General features: G+C 41.4%; 1 pseudogene; it reads right to left on the reverse strand.

The window, feature by feature from the left end:
- Positions 1 to 10,090: 10,090 nt before the first annotated feature.
- LOC149806374 (protein CFDP2 pseudogene) lies at positions 10,091 to 10,780 on the reverse strand (annotated as a pseudogene).
- Between the last annotated feature and the right edge of the window lie 14,408 nt (positions 10,781 to 25,188).

Here is a 25,188-nt window from a genome sequence, read left to right on the forward strand (position 1 = left end):
TTCTTTAGCCCAACTGTCTTTTATCTTCATCACCTCTTCTTCCAGCACTTTTCTCATAATTTCTTCTCCTTTCTTTAGTTGTTCCAGCCCCTTTTTCACAAATGACCACTCTGTCCAATGCAATGTGTCTTCTAGAAAGCACCTTACTTTCATGACACCGTCAAGGGCCTCCTTCAAGGTTCCCACTCCTTCAAGGTTCCCACACTCACATATGTTGGTTACTTTCAGGCTAGTGACAAAGTCTAGAATACCTGGATACTTTCATTCCTTCTCAAGCCTTTCCACCACATAGGCTGCATCCAAGATACAGTAACACCAGTCCTTCAATTTGTTAAACAACTCTTTTGCCATTTTCGTTTATTCAATGCTGAATGGCGCGAACAACGAACGTTTTAACTTTATATTTGTTAATCACGAACGTGAAGCAAAACATCCCTAATACATCCCTTATACTCACTTCACATATTATCTACTATCCACACACGAGAAAGAGACCTCCCCCCCCAAATTATACTATCAAAAACCCCAATATCTACTATCCACACAGAAAAAGGAGACCCCCCTAAAAATATATATATACTATCCACAAATGAGAAGGAGAAAAACAAACCCAAATTATACTATCAATAAACCACAATATCTACTATTCATACAAACGTACATGAACTCTTACAAACCCCAAAAATCTACTATCCACACAAACGTATGCGCACTTATGCAAAGACACACTCTACAATCCACACAAACGTATGCGCACTTATTAAAACACACACTCTACTATCCACACAAACGTACGTGAGCTCACACACACACACACACACACACACATTCACATCAGTAAAGGAGTGAGTGTCTTTTATCACACTACTCATCACTCAAATTGGCAATTTGAATAGTCTCTTTTCTAGAGTACTGGGGTAGCCGAGAAAAGTCTGTTTTTTTAAAAAAACTCCAAACACACCTGGCTAATGGTTACATCTCCCAGGTTTGGCACCACAGAAACATCTCCGGCCCCAATTCTGCTCCCAATTGATGCGCGTGGCTTGTAACACAGATGGGGGTTGACTGGCTTCACTCTCACAGTCTTCACTTTCAGGGATAGTGAAGACATCCCTGTCTCTTCTCCTATGCCACACGCGTGGATGCTGTGATCTCCTTATTTCCTCTTCCCAATTTTTAGTCTGGCGAACCACTGGTCTTTGTACTGGTGGCATAGGCTGTGACTGTGATGCTGGTACTGTCTGCGGAGGTGTCCTCGCCTCAGGCTTGACCAAACACTTACTCACTTTTTTTACTTACAAACTCTAACTACTAACAAAAACTCACTGACTCTTTGACAAGCTACCGAAACGAAATGCTTATAGACACACTTCTAACAAAGTTAAAGTAACGAAGTGCTTATAGACACACTTCTAAATTTTAACTTATTAACATACCATTGGCAACTGAATTAGTACCTCTTTTCTAGAGTATTTGGGTAGCTCTGAAAAGGTTTGTTTTTTGTGGACCGGGAGTTATGGCAATCTTTTATTGTTTAAGACTGCGTCCCCGTCTGGCGACAGGCCTTCTCACAGGACAGGGCCTGCTTCTTCTGAAAGAGAAGGAGAACTCTTTCGTGTCTACACGGCAGTCGACAAAATCTGTCTGGTTCCTGCTGCTGCTGCTGTTACTGCTCCTGCTCTTTCTGCTTCTGAAATATGTACTTTTACGTCCATTCTTCCTTTCCTTTCTTGATTTCCTCTCTAAAGAGCTCTTCTGTCAGGTCTTCGGTTACTTTTAACATTCTGACATTCTCTATCTTTTCAGGCTTCGGTATCAGGCTTTGCCTGACACGATGTAAATTCACGAAAGCTTGGTTCAGCTTTGCTAGTTTTGAGCACATCTTCATAGGAGGATGAATCATCAACAGATAGTCAGACTGGATGGTTGGTTAGTTGGATTATAGTGGTTTTCGTTCTTTTGAACATGTACCACTTGTTTATTCACGCACTGCGTGATTTTTAATTACTCCTGGGGGAAGGAAAAGGAGCCTCATCCCCCAGGCTTTCATGTACTCACAGAATACTTTTTAATTTAGCCACTCAGGTGTAGGACTAACTAGTCCTTAACAACCTGAATGAAAGGCTAATAAACATGAGTGGGAATAGTCACACCACACACTCATGTTTCTTAGTTGGATTGAAATGCCCCAGGTGTCAACCCAAGCAGTAATGTGACGCCCGCTACGATTGGTCGGCAGCGATGACGTCACATTAGAACACCTGGTCTTGTGGCAGGTGGAAATCGTTCCACATACTGCCACGTGTACGATGTCCGAACGTGGTAAAGGAGGAAAGGTACTCGGAAAGCCAGCCATGGATGCCATGTACTCCCCCAAAACGCCAGCACGTACTTATTCCAAATCATGTCCAGTTTTACTAATGGACAAAATACACAAATAATGTGTTAGCCACCTCTGCAATTAATCAAATCATAAGAGTTGTAAATTTTGAATAAATTTTCCGAACAAGTTTGAATTTAGTGTACATAGTGTACATACTTATTGAAATTAAAAACCAATCGGTCAAGTCTAAACGACTTATAGCAGTTGAGTAACGCATGGTAAAAGGGTAAGTGTGAGAATTTAAACGGCGGTACCAAAACAGATCAATTCAGATGTAAGATTAGTTGATCTAGGAGGGATACCAAGCCAAAATGGATCCCTATTAGATATTTACAGGCAATTTTAGTAGCCCTAAGAAGGGCTTTTTGTTTTTAGGCAAACGTTCCCCGTCTGTCCTTTGCTTCCCTGCATAGCTGGCTGTTTTGCTTTCTTCGTTAGTTTCCCCAGGAAAGGCATAACCATGAAGTTTAGCGATGTATTTAGCCGCCTCGGTCAGCTGGCGCAAGGAGAACTCTGAGTAAGCTTCATAATAGAATTGGCTCAAAATTCTGACTCCATAATGCCATTGTGCCGGTCGTGGTTTCTGTGTACCAAGAAAGCGCCAATTAATGTATTGGATTGCATTGACGAAGTGGCCCGCTTTTTTATATCATCAATTGCCTTTCCCAGTCCCATATTCCGGTAGATAGAGCCTTCCTTTCTTCCACTCTGTTTTGGTGGTGCAGGTTCCTCAGCTTCATCGCCGCTGGATGATGATACTTCCAGGGCCGCTGCCAGCGTGGAAGTTTCAAATTCTTCGGGGTCGTCTGCCAACATTGCCAGAATTTGGCTGAGTATGTTAGTAGAAATAGTTTGTGAAGCTTGATTTAAAATTTCAGCCAGTTGTTGTTGAGTTACTAACGGATCTTGGTCCGTATTGGTATGGACAGTCTTATTCTCAATCCCGGCCCTTTGTGTTGTAGTTGTGTGAGAGGTAGACTGTTGTAGTTTGTTCTCTTGTTGAGTCACAGGAGTTTCTCCGCCCAAACTGTTGTTGTTGTTGTTGGAATTTTGACTGACATTGGGCACAAGGCTCCCGTTGTTCCCGTTCGAGGAGAATTTCAGGGAAGGATTGGGAAGAAGGTAACCGATAAAACTGCTCAGTAAAATGGTCCACAATTGTTTGTCTCCTTGTTGCATTCTCAAATTGGCAATGGCTACACCGATGACACAATACACCACAAATATTTGGCAGAAAAAGACGATTTGGTTTTTAGGCACAGGTCCTCCGGACCACGCCCACAAGGGTTGCTTTTGTAGATCTTGCAAAGACGAACTCAGTGAAGGAGCAGTCATTGCAGTGGTAGCGGTAGCTGAGGATGTGTGGAAGAGCATGATGGTCACTTCTTTTTATAGTAGATGCATTGCGAAGCGTCGATCAAGGAATCTAGGCTGGGAGGATATCCTTTCCAACGTACTTTGACTTCTTTGATACGTCGTTTTCCCACTTTACGGGTTCTTCTTTCGAGAATGCTTTCGATTTCGTTTACTTCGTTTTCTTTTTTGGTTAGGCGTTGTAACTCGGGCAAGTAAAACGTTCCTTTTAAGACTTTCCCGTTCATGTCTTCCATTTAATAGATGGTAGGATGACGGCCACGCACTCGTCCAGTGACACGAAACAATTCGGTGGTGCAGTCGGGTAAGTAACCTTTGTCGAAAGTGCGTTTGGTTTTGCCAGTGCGCACCTAATCTCCTGCTGCCAACACTCCACTTTTCTTGGGGACAGCCAAACAGGCGCTCGAAAACGAGCACTTTGTTGTCGGGAGTCACTTCTTGGGCGGCACGTCCAATGCTTCGATGGTAAGATTGGTTGTACGCTTGGACCAAGTGCGGTAAGACGTCGATGGACTTGAGAGCGTGCTGATGCGTAGAATATTTCCAAATGCATTCTTTCAAGGTGCGTTGAAAATGTTCCCAGATGCTGACTTTGGTTTCGGGATTCTCGTTGGTGAAAAAATGAATGTCAATTTTCTTTAATTCTTTTTGGAAAGCTCGGTTCAGACATTCGGTGCCTTTGTCGGTTTCCCATCGAAGAGGGTGACGACGACTTTGTTTCAACGCCAGATAGAGAGCTCGCACTAATTCACTGCTCGATTTGGATGTCAATGACACGACCTAGGCAAAAATGGAAAAGACGTCGATGACACAAAACTAGTATCTGTAGCCACTATTGTAGGTGGCCAAATCGGCTTGCCATTGATGGTTGATGTCCTCCACTCGGGTGCGACTTCTGGAAATTTTCGTCGAATGAGCTTGTGTAAAGTGTAGATGGCTTGTTCTTGTAGCCATCGTTGCACTTGAGGTAAACGGAGACTTTTCAGACGAGTTTTCCCAACACGATACAATTTCTGAACTCCTACGTAACCTGCAGAATAGGACGGATCGTAGTAAATGTTGGCTAACACCTTCTACATTTTTAATAAGTCACCCAGTCTTCGCTCATGATACTTTGGATGGGGCCAGATGGTGGTTTGGAAACGGCATTACGTGTCCGATGTGCCACGGGAGTAGAAGTCGAAGGTACTGGTGGTGGTGGTGAAGGTGGTAATGGAATGGCTTTGGTATTCTTTTCTTTTTTCACTTCTAGCTTCCCTTCTTTCTTTTTCACTTCTGTCGAAGGAGGAGTGAACATCATCGTTTTAACCCAAGCTTTCAGTTCTTCTCGTTTGGGAGTGGGGAAAGGGGTCAACAGGGACGTTGCAATCTTACTAGGAATTGGAGCTGTTGACGGTGTTTGAAAGACTTATCGTACCTCCTCGTCTTCCTCAGGCTATCGTGGGGCAAGGTCTGTCATGGCCGCTGGGTGTTATGGTGAGGATGGTGATGCACTTTTCATCAAGACCTTAAAATCTTTCAGAGTGGGTAGAGCTGTTTCGTCTAAAGCTTTCTGGTGAAAGAGTTGTAGTCGTTGCAAGAGTTGACCGTACTTTTGCGATTTTTCTATTTCAGACAAATCGTTGCGATCCATCAATGATTGCATTTCGTGTTGTAACTGTTCCATCTCGGTCAAATTCGGATTGGGAGGCAAATGCGGGGTCTGTTTTTCTTGCCAACGATGGCATTCAATCCATCATTTGTAAGGCACTAAAGCCAGTTTTCTTCCTTCCATTCGATTTCAAGGATCACGTCTGAGATTTGTGGACTCCAGAGGTCCCTTTTATCTTCCTGGTCCCTTTTTATCTTGCTCCCTTGAGTCTTCCCAGCATTGTTCCCAAAACTACTTGCAGCAAGGGTACTAACAACGGGCAAAATTCCTCCCCGTTGTACCAAAACCTTCCTCTTTTGGTATTTTCGTTTGAAGCATTTGGCGAAGAACGTGACGATGTTTGGCTAAGCATTTTTTCTGGTTTTCAGACAAAGGTATAGTGCCTTTCAAGACATTCAAACAACATTCGCACACGGTATCGATGATGTCTTTGGAGGCGGTTTGAATGCGTTTTTTTTTCGCATGGATGGAGAAACTTTGGACAGAACGGACAACATGTCCCCATGTTTGGCTAAACGAGGGGGCAGTCCTTTCATTTTCTTTCCTCTGGGGTTAGAATAGGGATGACTTCTGTGGGGTGACATCTTTGGGTGTTCAGGAGCACAAAAACATTGATTTCCATTCTTTGCTTCAGGTCTTTTTTATACTGGAATGCTTCACCACTGATGGTGTTCACGTCGTATCAACTTGATGACAGGTATCACGCGTCATGGAGGGGTTCGCAACTGACAAAATAGGGACAGTTCTTGCTTGGACAAATCCAGTTAACTCTGTAACATGCCCGATCTCTCTCGCACTTTGATTTTAGGAGCAGATCCTTTGTGAGCAGCTGCCACTGCAGCTAAAGAGAAGGAGGATGTCACCGCTGAAGGGGAAGTTTTCGAGACGTGGGTTTCAATTGTTTAATCAAATGAGGAAGAAGGGGTGTCAAATTGGGGTTGGCAAGTACCAACAACAACGGAGAAGTGGAAGAACATGAGGCTACTGGAGACGCAGTTGCTACTGCAGAAGGTTGTGGTTTGCGAATGTAATGTTGCGTCCTGGCCAAAATGTCTATCTTGCGGGTAGAAGCTGTTTTCTGGGGGATTTTCTTTTTTGGGGGACTTTTCTTTTTCTTTTTCTAGGGGCTTTTCTTTTTCTGGGGTTGTGACCTGGTCTTGACAACACTGCTATGTTTCTTCTTTGGGATTCGTATGTCTTTTTCAGGAGTGGTGTTTTTCCTCCGAAGAACTTTGGGGGGAATTAGGATCCCATTCTAAGAGGGAGCGAATGATAACACCTCCTACAGAACTGCTACCTCCAGGTTTCAAACTGAGTTGCTTTTTGGTTTGAGTGTCGATGTGGCGATCGGCCAGTTGGCACCAGTGGTGAAACAGATGGGTGCGAAATCGCAAATAATCGAAGGCGGTGGGTTTTAAATCCACGAGTAAATAGGCGTGTGGGGTTTGAGTGGCATCGTCGTACGCATGAGTCAGCCAAGGCGTCCAAATTGTTTGGCTAAGATTTGCACTTGCGATTTATCTCTAGGGCTTTTAAACAAGACTATGAAATGAGCATTGAGACTGCTGGTGCGATGGGCTTTACATTGTTGAAACAAATTTTGGGTAATGTTAATGATACTGGCATTACGATTATGCCCTTTGCGCATAAACCATATTTTAATTTCTTCTTCGTCTTCTCCTAATATGTCGTCGAAAATGAACAGATGGGTTTGACTGGGGTCAGACACGATTATGTCGTCTTCGCTAGGAATGCCTTCCACAAACACGATGGAATCGCCTTGACTTTCTCGCAAGATGCTGTACGCCGATTACCACTCTGTAACACCACACGATCCGTTGAGGTGGACGATCGATCAAACGATGTTTATGTTCGTTCAAACGTTTGACAAATTTGGTTTTGTCTGAACCACTAGGTTCAGCAATTAAGATGCCAAAGGGATGGCGAAGATACAAAAGTGTTCCTCGATGACTTTGAAAGTGGAGTAAGAAGGAGCAGAGATAGTAGAGGTAGCTATAGTGTAGGGAATTTCACTTTTGACACGAAGACAGAAAAGACAAGAGTTTTCTACTTTTTCAGGACACGTTTATTTTTTTAAAATGGTACAACACCAAAGACGAAAGTACATAAAAGCCAAATGGTTAAGTACAGCAATAATAAACACATCAAAACGATCAAAGTGGAATATAAACAAGTGGCTGTACAACACGTTTTTGGTAACCAAGATGTCCTAGGGGCAGTGTGTAATGTTCTTACAGTCTCTACATTGGGTACAGTCACACAGGTGTCCTCCCGGAATGATCTTTCAGTAATGTCTATGACAGTCCTGTCCTGAAGGGAGTGGTTGTCCTCGGTGACGGGTTCTTCTGGCACTGTCACTAACACAGGTTTAAAAGTTAATTTGTTCCCGTGACGTTTGAATTGAGGATCTTGGGCATAGTTGGCCACTTCTTTGGTCAAAGCCTCAAAACCCCAACTTTTCCAGTCACGTACATCTGTCCAATGAGGGTGTAAGTCACAAGCTACACACACATCATCATGCACATCAATCAATCAATCAATCAATTCTCTCTGCGCCGTCTGGTGCATGAGGCGACAGCAATGGAGCACCATTTTGGTATGTCGGCTGCTGTTATGGGGGCGGTCTGCAGGGTGAGGCCTCTGGTCTTGAGTTCCCGCTCCACGGTTCGGCGCCAGGTCTCTTTGGGTCTGCCACGGTTCCTTTTCCAATGTGGAGTCCATCTCAGTGCCACCCTTGGTAGTGAGCCAGGGGGCATTCTGCAGACGCGGCCGAGCCATCTCCATCGACGAGTTGCAATGGTCTCAGCGATGGTGCTTGCGCTCGCTCTGTGCCGGAGTTCCTCGTTCAAGATCATGTTTGGCCAGAAGATCCTCATGATCCGTCTCAGGCACTTGGTCCGGAAGACTTCGAGCTTGCGTTCTATGTTAGCAGTGGACTTCCAACACTCTGATCCGTACAAAAGGACGCTCAGCACGTTGCTCTTGAAGATACGGATCTTCGTGTGGGCGCTGAGGTTTGTTGTCCTCCAGATGGGCTTCAGCATTGCGAACGCCTGGTTGGCCTTGCTGATTCTTGTGGTGACTTCCCTTCTGCAATCTCCATCCGTGGCGACCTTGCTGCCCAGGTACGTGAATTCGTCTACCTCTTGCAGAGGCTGGTCATTGATGGTGATTGGGTCGCCCACTCCAGTGTTCTTCCTCAAGACTTGTGTCTTCTCTATGTTGACTCGAAGACCTATGGTGCTTGCTGTCTGTACCAACTGTTGTGTCTTCTGTTGGATATCCTGGTGTCTGCGAGCCAGCAACCCGATGTCGTTGGCATAATCCAGGTCATCCAGCATTGAGGTCAGCGTCCACTGTATTCCTTGCCTCCTGACCTCTGTGGTGCGGCGCATGATCCAGTCAATGGCCAGTGAGAAGAGGATCGGCGAGAGAATGCATCCTTGCTTCACTCCGGTTTCCAGCTTGAATGGTTCAATGAGTAGGTTGTTGTGGATGACTCTGCACTCAATGTTCTCGTACAGGGACCTGATGACGTTGACAAGTTTCTGGGGGATGCCATAGTGTCGTAGGATCTTCCACAGAGAGGCTTGGTGCAGGCTGTCGAAGGCCTTCTCAAAATCCACAAAGACCACATAAAGGGATCCATTCCACTCATGGGACTGCTCAAGGATCTGTCTCAGAAGAAAGATGTGGTCGATGCATGATTTGCCCTTCCTAAAGCCTGCCTGTTCCCGGCGTAGGATGCCGTCCACAGCTGTTGTGATGCGTTGGAGAATGATGCGACTGAAAATCTTACTGGAGATGGATAGTAAGATGATTCCTCGCCAGTTGTTGCAGTTCCCCAGATCTCCTTTCTTGGGAAGTTTGACGATGATTCCTGTTTTCCAGTCATTCGGTGCTTCTTCACTATCCCAGATCTTTTGGAGACTCTGGCAAAGAAGCTGCGGTGTCTTTGTGTCTTCTGCCTTCAGTATCTCGGGGCATACTCCATCATCGCCAGGTGCCCTCCCGTTCTTCAGCTTGTGGATGGCCTGCTTGACCTCCTCAACAGTGATGTCGTCGCAGTTGATGTCAAGGTCCTCCTCTGCTTCAGGAATGTCAGTGAGCACTGGTGGGTCTGGGCGATTCAGTATGGACTCAAAGTGTTGCTTTCATCTCTTCAGCTTCTCCTCCTCCACTGTGACATGAGTTCCATCTTCATCTCTCACTGGAAGGTCGTGGTGCTGGCCGTAGTCGCCCTTCAGCTTCTTGGTGTTCTGGTACACCGTCTTCATGTCTTTCTGCTCTGCTGCTGCCTCCGCCTCCTTTGCCAGTCTCTGTGTATTCTCTCCTGTCTCTCCTTGCTGATTTCTTCACCTCCTTGTCTTTTCCTCTATACTCCTTCGAAATTCTCTCTTTCAGTCTTGGTGACTTGGCGTCCAAAAGTCTCTTCTTAATCTGTCTTCTCTCGCCTATTCGGGCCTAGTCTCTCCTGATATCCACTCTGTCTTCTTACTATTCCTATAACCTAAAACTACTTCTCCTGCTTCCTTCATTGCTCTGTTGAAATTGTCGATGGTCAGCGCTGTCTCATCTTCTAGAACACTAAACATATTCCTTAGGGCCAGCCTAAACTCTTCCTTTACTTTTGGATCTTTTAGCTTGGCCACATCGAAGCGCTAATTCATGGAGACCCCTATACTAACTTTCCTAAGCTTCAAAGTCACCTTGGCCATCAGAAGACTATGGTCGCTGCCGATGTCAGCGTGCCGTATCACTCGCACGTCATGCAGGGAGTGTTTCCATCGGCCGTTGATGATGATGTGGTCGATCTGGTTCTGAGTTCTGCCGTCTGGTGACGTCCATGTGAGCTTGTGGATGTCCTTGTGCTCGAACAGGGTCCCTCCTATGACCAAGTCATTCTCTTCACAAAAGTTGACCAGTCTTTCCCCGTTGTCGGTCATCACACCTACTCCATGGCGCCCCATGGCCCTCTCTCTGTCTTTATTGTCGTAGCCGACCCTAGCGTTGAAGTCGCCAAGTAGCAACAGCACGTCATGTCGAGGGACGTCCTCTAAAACAGCTTGAAGAGCGTCGTAGAAGGTGTCTTTGTCCTCTTCTTCCGCGTCGTCTATTGGTGCATAGGCCACAACAACAGACAGCTTGACGTACTTGGAGTTCATCCTGACGTAAAACAGGCGCTCGTTCAATGGCTTCCACTGTAGAACGGTATTGGTCTTGCTCTTGCTGATAATGATGGCGACCTTTTCCCGGTGGTCATTGTCCTTCCTTTCGGACCAGATGATGGCTTCTCCGGAGTTCAACTTCTGCTTGCCGGCACCAGTCCATCGTGCTTCTGTTACACCCATGAGGGTCAAGTTGCAGTGATTCAACTCACTCACTGCTTGTGCTAGTTTTCCAGTCTGGTTGAGCGCTCGCACGTTTCAGCATCCAACTCTGATCCATGCTTTTTGCGTCAGGAGTTCCGCTATCGGGATGGGGACGTCCTTGCGGTTTTGTTCTCCATCCGTCATAGAGCCAGTTGCCTGGTCTGCTTCGCTCCCAGCGCCGGTCGTCGTTTGTTCCCTTGTTGTCGTTTCCGGAGCAAGAGTTGTTTTAACGGGTGGGGTTGCTAGCCCCACGCCCAACCCTCCTCCTTTTTCAGCCGGGCTTAGGACCGTCCTTGGCGGAGTTCGTCATGCACATCTTCGGAACCTAAAAGTTGACGAATCTTTTTTTCCCGTAGAAGTCGAGAAGTATCTAGATGAAAACGCAATGCTTTCAACAAAAAGAGTTTCTTGTGGACATTTAAAGGGATTACTTTCATGCTTTATTTGGTGGCAAGTACTGTTCGAGAAGAGTCCACAAAGGAATCGGCTGGTAAACGAATCCCAGAAAGGAGACACTAAGACACACACCACACGTCAACCCCAATTCAATGGACACAGTTCATGTAATAAGTGTTGGTAATCCTCCGCTGTCTGAAAAGTGTCATTGATTTCCTTCCACGGAATTTGTTGTATCATGATTGATAAACTCTGTGGCACGGTTTCCCGTTTTTACCCCCTCTTTTATAGGAGGTAATAAGTGTACTTTTTCGACAAAACTGATCGCAATCCAGAGGTAAAAACAAATTGTTTAGTCACTAGTTCACACACCAAACAATCGCACCGAATTTTCCTCTAAAGACAAAATTTGATAGCGTAAAAGATTTTGGTAATCCACTATCTCTTGATCTTCATCCTTAGGCCTTCACTCACATGTTCCTTGTCCGTGGATCGTGTGTTCCACTGTTGACCTCATATCGATGACAAGAGCAAAATAATTTTGGTCGATGGCCCCAACATCAATTTACGGCAGGTGTACGTCCTTGACAGACTTCGTTGCCCGTACTTTAAGGACCTTTTCCCACTGCCGGCATTTAGACTGTCCCCTAGCAGAAATCTGATTTGGGATGCCCTCGATCGTCAGCGTGACTCTGTCGTAGAATACTCAGTACCACGTGCGAACTTAGTGTTTTGTTTTGTGTCATCAAAGAAGCATGACTATCACATTTATTTTATCCAATGGGGTGTTTAGGTTGATGTTCCACACTGTGTTGCTCTTATATCCTGCGATGACGTAGCACTCAACTTTACAAGAAAACTCGAAATCTAGCGGCTGAAAGAAGAGGATTACGAACACAGCGCCGACATGCATAGCGAGAGTGTTTTATATACCCTGATTGACACGTTTCTTCGCTCCTTTTCAATGAGTCTAAGATTCTTATAGCTGACGTAAATGTCTGCTTCATCAATACACGCACCGAGCAATTTGTGAATGCCAGCCTGGATTGCCAGACATAACGTTATCGTGTAGGCATATTTGCAGATGTTGGAGCTCACGTGTCCTCTCTTCAATAGGTGATCATAGCTACATCGCAATGGCCAAATGCGGCTTTGAGATTTAGTTTGCCCTCGTCAGTCCTCCCGTCAAAGCAGAAACCCGCCAAAAAACCCACTTCTTGGGCTGGCGGATTTGAGGTGCCAGTTAGGTTGAAGCAAAAATACTAGAGCAACGCTTAGCTGACATTGATGAGATTTGAAAAGCGCGTCACCGTTCTTGAGTTTAAGGCAAAGAAGGCTGGTGTCCTCGCAGTATAGGATGGGAAGAAGTGAGAAAGTAAACAACCCAAGTAATAAACTCTTGGCCCTGTGCAAGGAGTGTCTATTCGTTAGAGCGCTCGGCAGCAAGTCGAAGTCGATATCGTATAAAGCACAAAGAAAGTGCAGCTCATAAAGAGATCACAAAAAGGCTGTCAGATCATGAGCTACGTGAGATAAGAGGAAACTGCGCTCAACGATGTAGCAGCACAGAAACCTAGCAGCCTTTCAATGCGAGTGTTCATTTATTTCAATGTGGCTCTTCAAATGATGCACGGCACGCTTATAAACCTCTGTACACTTGAATAGCTCTATAACCACATCGCTGTAGAAAATAAAAAGCTAAGCCGAGTGGAAAACGATTAGAACCTCTCCAGAGAGGAGATTACATTTAAACATAGAAACGAACAAGTACCACGGCTAGAAATTGCCAACATTAACTGAGCAGCCCTTCGCATCCAGTTTCGTCGGATAAATGAACCATCAACAAAATTCCCCATGAGGATACTACCCTCGCCATGAGGCTGCGAGCGCTTTTCGCAAACATGGGTTACTTTGGCCTTCCTTCTTACAGCGGTTTGGCTTTATTTTCATCCCTATAGCGCTTGCAATCACAGACGAGAGTGGCACAACGGCACCTACAGATTCGGCATCTACACCATATTTCGGCGACTCGAAAGAATCGGTAAAAAGAAGTATCTGAGGCTGGATAGAAAGCTGAAAATGCTAGAGGAAAACGGCGACAGGGTATCTGCCAGTGCTGGTTTGTGCCGTTTGTAACCGTTGATGTTCTGCCTCGGTTGGGATCAAATCAGATCTCTTCATACCTCGTTGGTTGCGACTGCTGCGGCATGCTTTGCTCCTGATCGGTATGCAGTTGTTGTGCGAGCATCATTATCAAATTCCTATCGATATTAGGGCCTATCACTTTGTTGTCATCTGCGATAAGTAGCTCGTTGTTATACTTCTCATAGGTGCCAACTTTGAACTCCATGCCTTTTGGTGTCCCCCAAAGACGTAATCAAACTTGTTTCCCACGTCTCTGAGCAATGACTGATACTTTCTTAACAAATTGGAGGCATTCTCAGCTTGGTCTGCCATACATTGCATGTCTCAAAGAAATTGTTTTTGTACATTAAAGACCTTTCCTGATTACAATGTCAAGGTACCCATTCCAGTCTGTGAACCCAATATTGACCAAACATATATTAAAACCTTTTCCCTGAGATGTTCTATCCCGGTTTGGGTAAAGCTCTGTCCTGTGTGAAGTCAGCTTTGTATTTCCTATAATCATCGACCACGTGCAAATTGGGGTCCCATTCACCATCACGGACTGGCTGGGAGCGCTGCTGACACTATAGTTGTACCCAGACCTTAGTTTTGGCCGCGCTTCTGACGCCAGTTCGAGTTTTTCCCTATCTTAAGATCATTGCAAAGGTGCTTGTAGGCGACAGTGTAAATGCTGTTTTCAACCACGTTCCATCATGACAGGTCCAGAAAGGTACACTGCAGCTAAGTGATAAACATTCTAACATGGTAGTGAATGTTGTACCGATAAAAGCTCTATGTCATCTCAAGAAGTCTTGCCGTTTCCACTGGAAAAGCAAGCAACAGGTGATCACGAACACTGATGCCAAAACCGGTGGTTTTGCGCCAAACGACAACGTGCACTTGGTTTTGCCAAATTTCCCGATATCCAATTGTCCACGGTGTTTTCAATTATCGGCTGTAAACAAATTTGGTCTGGAAAAAAACATCTCTCCGCACATACACGTCGTAACAGTTCGTAATTCTGATTTCTATGTTGCATTCATGAATGCTCTTATCGGACCTGTGCCTCTAGACCAGCTCAAGTACGTGAGTATCTAGATCGTACAGACCAGGATGATTCAGTGTTTCACCTGAGCTTGGAAACAACAAATTTGACGTGACTTGTTCCACCTTCAGCCATACTTATTGTCACATTAACAACACATGCATAAGCAACTTCTGACTTGCGAATATCACAAGAAACGATCTGATGTTGACTTTTTTTCCTCACATATTGTACACTTTTGAATAAGTTAAATGTTTCTTAAAAAGAGCATTTACCATCATCCAATTCACAGTCTCGGTAAGATCATACTAATCTATGTGAAAAATGTGCCTAGTCGCATTTATAAAAGTTCGGCGCTCATCTCAATTGGAAAATTGCTCATATTTTTACTTATGAATCAATATTTTATCTTGTATGTACATGGAGAGTCAAAAGTTTCGTGCAATACATATTCAAAATGTGACTCAGCGTCACCTTTTGTATCATCTGGAGTTCATTAGTAAAAAGATCCATTGTATGTTATCAAACTATGCTAAACTTAGTTTGCTGGAGTGTTTAGATCAGGGAGAGTGTTTACGTAGTGATTTCGGTTGTTTTAAAGAAAATGGACTAACATTAATATTAACAGAGAGAGAGAGAGAGAATAAAACTTTGGATAAAGTGTTCCCATTGGTGCATGTTCGTTCCTTTCCCCACCAAATGCCATGTAATCTTCTGCCATCTTTGAATTGTTATGATTATCTGATTTAAGGTCAAGCGTTGCTTTCCGCAAAACTTTGCCCATATAGACCTTTCATGCGAGTTTTAACACAAAGTTTACTTTCTGTTCAGAAAATTTTATATTTTACATCACGTATTCCTGCACGCTTTCTGTGTTATTAAATAGGGTTTCATGTGTCAACGTTTCCTTCTCTAGCAGCATAATCCACACTTTAAAAATATTACATACCTCTTTCTTTACGAAGAATCTGTATTTTTGCATTCTTTTTAAGACTGGTTCCATTTTATGAAGTATAGTTTTGGTTCTTATTACCTCAATGATAAAAATGGTCAGCAACTGGCCTTCGAACAAGAGGCACGAATAAAATGGTGAACAGACTTTGTCTATGATATTGTTCTTACTGAAGGTCAGCATTCCAGTATTCAATTACAGCTATGGTTAAAATGTCCTAGACCGGAAACAGAAACATACTGCTTAAAAGGTGGGCTATATTACACAACTGCCGGGTATATAGCAATTCTGAGGTACCCGAGTGTCAGGTATATATCCATTTTGAGGTACCAATTTGTCTTTTTTATTGTGATTTCAAGGTGCCCGAATTGCTATCGGGTAAATAAAATAATGCTCCAAAATAGACACGATATAAGTTATATATTACAGAAGTTCTACCTTTTAGTACCATGAATTTCTAGGGCTGTTCTACAAAGATGTATCAAACCAATGCATTATAAACATTAAAATGTCATAATACACACAGTAAATGTGTAAAATTAGTCTGAAAAGAACAATTTGTGACGTTGCGATGCCTGATTATTGCACATCCGTATATCGCACAACGTGTATTTTGATTTTGCTTTGGTGGGACCGAATTGATTATAGGGTAAATATTATACTAACGAATCTTTCCTTAAACCATTCAGTTCTGCATTCGACATATATATGCTGAGGTGCATCTCGGAATGTGTTATTGTCATTTAGCCAGTAATTGTTTAGTTTATTAGTAATCCCAGTTCCATAGGTTTCACAAATGATGATAATTATTTTATGCTGTTAATCTTTTATGTTGGTAGCAAGTTTAGAATCGTGGCAATATAAAGAGTATATCTGCATTTTTTGAGTAAATATACAAAATTATTTTAAAGAGTGAAGTGGAAACATTGTATTATCACGAGTATTCCATATACCTACCCAAAACAGTGGACTTTCTTTTGTTATTATTGCTTAAAGTCAAAAGCCGCTGATTTGCGATGCTGTTCGCCGTTATGTATTAATGCAACTAACAGCTGCATTACTAAATTGATAAAAAGAAGTTCCTCAGTTTCTAAATTTTACAATAATTTTGGGACAGCGATGTTTAAAAAATTTAGCTTGTACATATCATTCAAACTGTGTATTTTGTCCAAATAAGGACTGTATTTGTACTAAAATAAAGAGATTATTTATTTTTGGTAGCACAATTCATTCGCGGATTGATACTGATGGGTGGAGTAATTAGGCACATAACAGAGCGATCTGACAGATGTCAGAGCGTAACATCTCTAAATAAAAGATTTTAATGAGTGTGAGTTTGCTTCAAGGACTTTCATTCTTCATTTCATTTTTTTTTTCTTTTTCTTTTTTTTATACATTCAAACGCAAATGTGGTCTTGACAAGCTTGCAGTGAAGCTCGGTAGCAGAAGCTATATCCAATTTTCATTGTCACTTAATTTCGGTTTACAATCAACACTCATGAACGCCCGACATATCCATCGTTTTAAAAAATGATTGTGATGCTCATTACAACTGCTACTTAAAAAAATGTTATTACTCTATTTAAGAACGAGTTAGTTTATCTAAACAATGTCTACCCTTTATTGTGGAGTATTACATGTTTAAAATAGTGTATGCAAGTATAGTCACTGACAGTTTCCATGATTAATGTAGAAAATTAATAATAAAAAAGTTAATACTTCAATACTACTTTTGTTGTTTGGAGTTCCAGTTTAGACATTTCTTGATGGCACCTGACTGATTGCATAAATGTACACTAGAGGGTCTACAGTTGACACATTTGAAGATCTGTGCATTCTGATGGGGGGGGGGGAGGGAGAGAAGGAGCAGAAGAAATAGAAAACTTAATTTTTCTTAATATGGAAATCTGGGCTTGAATAACATAGAGAACTGTAGATAAATTTCCTATATGAAAATTGAGAAATTCCATAAGTGATATCGCCTTTGTGATGATAAAAGTGGTATTGTCACTGTGGCGATAATATTTTTCTACCTCTGGTATATTTCAATATCTGACTACGAAATATATAATAAATTACAAGTTTCATGTAAAAGTGATCAAACAATTTCAAGGGTTTCTCAGTTTTAAAAATGGAAGTTGAGCAAGGTGTCTTATCATTAAGTGTATCGATATTTGAAAATATGTATAGATGCAAGATCTCGATACATGCAAAACATTTTAATTGAATTGTTGTTTTGTTACTCGGCAACAGATTATTCGGTTTATTTAGAATCATTATAGTGGGAGCTCCACTATATTATTATTATTATTATTATTATTATCATAGCGAACAGCTACAGTATTTTGTCATAATATTGCATAGGTATGTAAGCAGTACTGTGCATGTTGATGCCTGTGTTTACTATTGTTATTCATATTTGTCTTCTTCTTAATATTATTTTCATTACTATTGACCGTGTCCTAGACTGGTTCAAGGCAATGAGATACAAGGATAACATAGGTGATGTAGGCAGCGGTAAATTATTTGAGAAACTGTTGCAAGAATCTTCACTTCGCTGGGTACTTTATCCGAAATACAATATGGCTGAACATAAAGCATCCGGAGGCAATAGGATAATGGCTGTCTTCAGCACAGGGTTCATTTCAATACAAACCCCTTTGAAAAGAGCTTATAAAACTAAAGTATGATATACACTATTAGCAAAATACTGGCTAATTCTGAGCTTATGTTGTCTAATTTGCATTGTTAGTTATTTTCTTTATGTTTTTTTATTCATTATAAACTATGCATAATGTAAAATTGTATAGCTGACCTTATCCAAAATCAGTGATAGATTTGTGAACAACATTGCTAACCTTTTTCAGACTGAATGATTCATATTAGGATTATTATTTTGGTCTCAGTCAAGGACACTGTGTTTACATATTCTTTATGTTAATTTTAGTAGCAGACCTTCTAATTATAACTAAGATTTTATCTTGTAAACATCTGGAGCCTTCTAGAATAAAATTTTCCATTAGGTAATAGGTTTTTTTTTTTGCAATAGAAAATGCTAATTGTAACCAAGGTCAGGTAGAGGAGCATAAATTCTTGCTTACTGGATAAATTATTTTTTCCAGCAGAACATCTGAAGAAGACGTCAGTCTTATTGTTGTGTCCAGTATTTCATTTGGGCTATAATTTATTTATTCGACTTATTTATTCACTGGAGAAACAAAGTGCTCATCTAAAAAAATATTCTTGGATAAAGGGACATGGATATACAGCGAAATTCAAACAAAGATATTTTCTTCGATATATTATTATTATTATTATTATTATTATTATTCAACAAAAGATAGTTGGCACATCACCACTATTCAGGCCATTACAGGCACATCAACATCCTCAGCGATGGAATTATTTTGGAATACCACTAAAGTAAATTCAGAACTATAGTCATTAAGATTAGTGTTAGAAATTCTACGATAGTAGTGAATAGGGATACCCTACGGACAATGGGAATTAGCATTACAGAACCCCTTGGGACAATCTACGGACAATGGAAATTTAACATGGCGAAAAATCGTGGGACAATCTACGGACAAGGGGAATTTAACATGGGAATAAATCGTGGGACAATCTACGGACAAGGGGAATTTAACATGGGATTTTTTTTTTTTAAATTTTAAAAAAGGGGTAGGCAATGGAAAGGCTATCTCTTTTCGAGAAATATGGCTGGCCCTGAAAAGGGCCTTTGGGTTTTCTTCTTCTTCTTCTAATTTCTTCTTTTTCTCCACCAAGTTCTTATTTTATCTCCTACACTCTTCTTCCCTTTCTTTTTTTCTTCTCCTCCTCTTCTTTCTTCCTCTTCTCATTTTCTTCTTCTTTTTCAATTTTTTCGTTCCATTTTGTGACGATCGTGGATAAATACCTATGTATCTATAATCAGCTGAAATTCCTATGAAATCCCACTATCTATTTATAGCTCCAACTTGTGGGTTTTTCCTTTGGAAAATCCCACTGTCTTTTTATAGCCTCAGCTTGAGTGACGTTCCTGTTTATGAATTCTAGTATATATGTATAGCTACAAAATGTGGAAATCCCCAAGTCGATATTTATAGTCTCGAAATTTCCAGCGTCAGTGACGTCACTGTACTGAACACTAGGGATAAATATCAACAGTGTTGCAAGTGGCTGACCTGAATACGCGCTACTGTAGGTAGGTAGGTAGAGTGTATCTGATAGGGATAAAGTGAGTTTTATACGGACAAACAGAGACCAATAGACACACACAACGTACGCGCGCAGACACACACACACACACACACACAAACACACAAACACACACACAACGTACGCGCGCCGACATACTCACACACACACACACATACACACACACACACACACAGAAACACACAACGTACGCGCGCAGACATACTCACACACACACACACACATAAACACACACACTATAAAATAGATAAAATTAGTAACTACTTACAATATCAACTTCTGTGACGATCGTCGATAAATACCTATGTATCTATAATCAGCTGAAATTCCTATGAAATCCCACTATCTATTTATAGCTCCAACTTGTGGGTTTTTCCTTTGGAAAATCCCACTGTCTTTTTATAGCCTCAGCTTGAGTGACGTTCCTGTTTATGAATTCTAGTATATATGTATAGCTACAAAATGTGGAAATCCCCAAGTCGATATTTATAGTCTCGAAATTTCCAGCGTCAGTGACGTCACTGTACTGAACACTAGGGATAAATATCAACAGTGTTGCAAGTGGCTGACCTGAATACGCGCTACTGTAGGTAGGTAGGTAGAGTGTATCTGATAGGGATAAAGTGAGTTTTATACGGACAAACAGAGACCAATAGACACACACAACGTACGCGCGCAGACACACACACACACACACACACAAACACACAAACACACACACAACGTACGCGCGCCGACATACTCACACACACACACACATACTCACACACACACACACACAGAAACACACAACGTACGCGCGCAGACATACTCACACACACACACACACATAAACACACACACTATAAAATAGATAAAATTAGTAACTACTTACAATATCAACTTCTGTGACGATCGTGGATAAATACCTATGTATCTATAATCAGCTGAAATTCCTATGAAATCCCACTATCTATTTATAGCTCCAACTTGTGGGTTTTTCCTTTGGAAAATCCCACTGTCTTTTTATAGCCTCAGCTTGAGTGACGTTCCTGTTTATGAATTCTAGTATATATGTATAGCTACAAAATGTGGAAATCCCCAAGTCGATATTTATAGTCTCGAAATTTCCAGCGTCAGTGACGTCACTGTACTGAACACTAGGGATAAATATCAACAGTGTTGCAAGTGGCTGACCTGAATACGCGCTACTGTAGGTAGGTAGGTAGAGTGTATCTGATAGGGATAAAGTGAGTTTTATACGGACAAACAGAGACCAATAGACACACACAACGTACGCGCGCAGACACACACACACACACACACACACAAACACACAAACACACACACAACGTACGCGCGCCGACATACTCACACACACACACACATACTCACACACACACACACACAGAAACACACAACGTACGCGCGCAGACATACTCACACACACACACACACACATAAACACACACACTATAAAATAGATAAAATTAGTAACTACTTACAATATCAACTTCTGTGACGATCGTGGATAAATACCTATGTATCTATAATCAGCTGAAATTCCTATGAAATCCCACTATCTATTTCTAGCTCCAACTTGTGGGTTTTTCCTTTGGAAAATCCCACTGTCTTTTTATAGCCTCAGCTTGAGTGACGTTCCTGTTTATGAATTCTAGTATATATGTATAGCTACAAAATGTGGAAATCCCCAAGTCGATATTTATAGTCTCGAAATTTCCAGCGTCAGTGACGTCACTGTACTGAACACTAGGGATAAATATCAACAGTGTTGCAAGTGGCTGACCTGAATGCACGCTACTGCAGGTAGGTAGGTAGAGTGTATCTGATAGGGATAAAGTGAGTTTTATACGGACAAACAGAGACCAATACACACACCCACACAACGTACGCGCGCAGACATACGCACACACACACACACACGCACACACACACATACACACATACACATACAGAGGGAAGAGGAAAAAACAAACCCCAAATATACTATCAACACAGAAGGGAGATGATACAAACCCCAAATAAACTATCCACACAAACGTACGCGAACGCATACAAACCCCAAATATACTATCAACACAGAAGGGAGATGATACAAACCCCAAATAAACTATCCACACAAACGTACGCGAACGCATACAAACTCCAAATATACTATCAACACAGAGTGAAGAAGTAAAAGCTTTTTGAAAGCACCTAAGCCCTCACCTGCAATGACCAACTCTGCCAAACACCTACACCCCACCCACCCCCCACTCCCAACACTACAAAACCCATTTAACCCGTTATTTTATGGCATCAGTGTGTGATTTAGGAAACATCAAGACACAAAATAATGGAGGAATAGACTGACTATTGTTTACCGACTTGCATGCCTAAAGAGCGTGCGTGAAGGAAAACATCCTTCCATTTCAATTCTAACTAAAACATGATCCAGAGGGATAGAGATAGGTGAAAGGGCACAATTTCATAAAGTGTGAGTAGAAAACAAAACACGCCATCCTTATTATACAATGTCAAGACCAAGAGACACTTACGTGTTCTTTCTGGTCTATTCTCTTTTAGAAGGTAGTATGAAATTTCACATCAGGGCCAACGCATCGGCTCACATTGTCAATTTTTCCATTTCCATGTCTTTACTGGCACAAGTTCTTCATCATCTTCAATTTCTTCTTCTTCTGAATCCCTCTTCTCTGTTTCGTCTTGTTTTTGTTTATTCTCTTTTCTCGTAGGGCACTCTGAATTCCAGTGTCCTTTCTCCTGACAACGATATTAGGTATCTTGACTTTTGTCTCTCTTTCTTAGACGAAGCAGGTATTCTGGAGACAAATACCCATTTACCTTTGCAGATATAGCAAACTTCATTAGCACTTACACACTTTCGTATGACTCTTATCAAATCAACGACCAAAAGAGTAAGTTTTGTTGCCACTTTCGCATGTGAATTATGTTTTCGTATGACTTTTAGCAAATATTTGACCAGCAGGTCGATCTGTGCTGACTCTTCCATCTTTGATCGTTTGAGAGCGAAATGAATACTCTGACGCTAAGACACTCTCCTTATATACAGAGACCTGCTGCGTATGAAACCTAGTCAAATGTAATTTTGCAATAAGATGAAACGATTTCATTGAGGAAGTAAAAGGCAATGATGTACCGTATCGCCTCACACAAAACCTGAAGTGTTAGTTCAAATCCGTGTCAGCGATTTCGAAGACGACATAACTGGGCTTTAATCAATGCTCTCCATTTCTGCCACAAAACCACGAGTCCTGATTCACGCCAAAAGAAATTTCGTTCGGTCCATAAAAAATAGTATCACATCCGAGAAACGCAAAAACGAACTTCCAGAAAACTGAGAACGACGGCTTACACCTACAACGTGAAATGTATGAGTTCAAGTAGTGCGTAAAACTTAGTCAAATTAAATTTTTATAGTCAAGACGAAACGATCTCTTTTCGAAGAAGAAAGCAGACACCAAGCGACAATGGCGATCCGTGTCACACAACACTTTTCAAAATGTATATGATCAGAGGTTTGTTCTAGCGATCTGCACGGTTAAATTAAATGTTGATGTATTTTGCAATAAGACGGACAATGGTCGCCCATGGAACCATTGTTCGTGCATTAGTTTAAATTTTTAAAATATTTTTTTATATAAATCGCCTATAGGATAGACCCAGTAAAGCATGGCCATTCTCGTCACTGTGTGAATAGCTGCTCAAGTCAATTCGAAGTGAACGCGGTAAGAAAATAAGTATAGCCAATGAAATGGCTTACAACGGGTGATGCATTGTTTTGTTCTAGGACTGTGTGGCATAATAATCCCTATGTTCTTGCGTTGTTACCATTACAGTGCAGACAGACTGAAATGTGAACTTACAAGCCCTCTTTGTGTGTGTTGTACCATTTCTTCTTACCACATCAAAATACTGAGCGTCACAGTATTGGTTCGCGTTTTCAAGCTGACCATTTTTTTTATATCTCACTTAAACATTTTAACATAAACACTCACACTCACATCGGTAAAGTCAGAACAGATGTGTTACAGTATTGAGGGGCATGTTATCTTTTTTTTTTCAAACTAATAAATTTGGGGTTTGTATGAAGTAAAGAACCGAAAGTACAGTGAAACTCAAGGATGATGACCCAGTCTGTCTGTCTATTGATGCGTGTATTTACTTAAGAAGAAATATGACCTCTAAAACACAAAGAGATACGGCGAGCATGATTAGAATGAACATAACGATGTTTTCCTTCACGCCCGTGTAATTTAGAGCTTCAATCCTCTTTGAAGACAAACTTGGTCTCCTTTTGTAGGGCTTGAAATAATAAAAAACCTGAAAAAATCTTAAGCACTTTGCTATAGATAATTTCATCAACAGACTAAACAACATAAATACCGTTACAACACTAGAAAGCCTTAAATCTTCTATCAAAAAGAAATGCATAAAAAAATTAAAGATTAACGATAACTAACCAATGAAACCGAATTTAACAAAGGCAGTGACATGTGAAGAAATGGCTCTCACTTTGGAAAGGTAGGCGAACGTACTCTGTCATGCACCATCAACTTGAAAAAAAATTATAAACAGAGAGAAACCTGAATTCAAAATTCAGTTTTTTTTCTTCTTCAAAATTGTTTCGTTTCTTTTTTCTTTTTTTTTTTGGGAACAAATCTAAGCACTAATATAGAGTGGAAAAGGGAAAATGCACATACAAGCTTTGATATTTCTGAAAAAAATGAGGGGATATTCCTAACGTTCATAATCACCTATATATGCTTGGACTTGTCTGTGACTTATCCACAAAACAAGATGTACATATTTCTGGTCAAGTTGCAAGTGTGTGCGTGTTTTTGAAAATGGTAAAAATTGGATATACAATTTTCTTGTGACACTTATAAAGTGAAGAGTCTGTGCAAGTGTCAAAAGCCAAAGTCATATAAGTTTTGTATTTTGTACGGCTTGTAAAGATTTCCACTTTAGAAAATGTGAAGTATCACAAGTTATTATCACAAACAGAAGTGGAACATAGGGGCTTGCAAGAAAGAAAATAACCCAGACAGTTGGTGTCATCAAGAGTGCTAGAGACCGTACCCGAACTTGCTTGCTTGCTTACTTGAATTAAAGTGATTTTCGCTCTACTGGAGCATATATCACTGGTTTAATAACGCACCGCGTGATTTTTAATTACTCCTGGGGAAGGAAAGAGAGCCTCATCCCCAGGCTTTTATGTACTCACAGACTACTTTTAAATTTAGCCACTCAGGTGTAGGACTAACTAGTCCTTAACAACCTGACTGAAAGGCTTTAAACATGAGTGGGAATAGTCTCACCACACACTCATTTTTCTGTCCGAGCGTGGTAAAGGAGGAAAAAAGGTGCTCAAAAAGACAGCCATGGGTGTTAAGTACTCAACAGAACGCTAGCCCGTACTTATTTCAAATCAAGTCCCGTTTTTGCTAATAGACAGTAAAAAGTACCAATAATGTGTTAACCACTTGTGCAATTAGTTCAAATCTAACGAGTCTGTTAAATTTCCTACTTCCTAACATATCTATCTAATATTAGTACTTAGTGTAGTGTACATAAAAATAGCCATACTGATCTTATTTAAATTATTATGTCTAAGAGACATATGCCAGT

This window comes from Sinohyriopsis cumingii, chromosome 1, assembly GCF_028554795.1.
Source record: "Sinohyriopsis cumingii isolate HCF-2022 chromosome 1, ASM2855479v2, whole genome shotgun sequence".
Lineage (NCBI taxonomy): Eukaryota > Metazoa > Mollusca > Bivalvia > Unionida > Unionidae > Sinohyriopsis > Sinohyriopsis cumingii.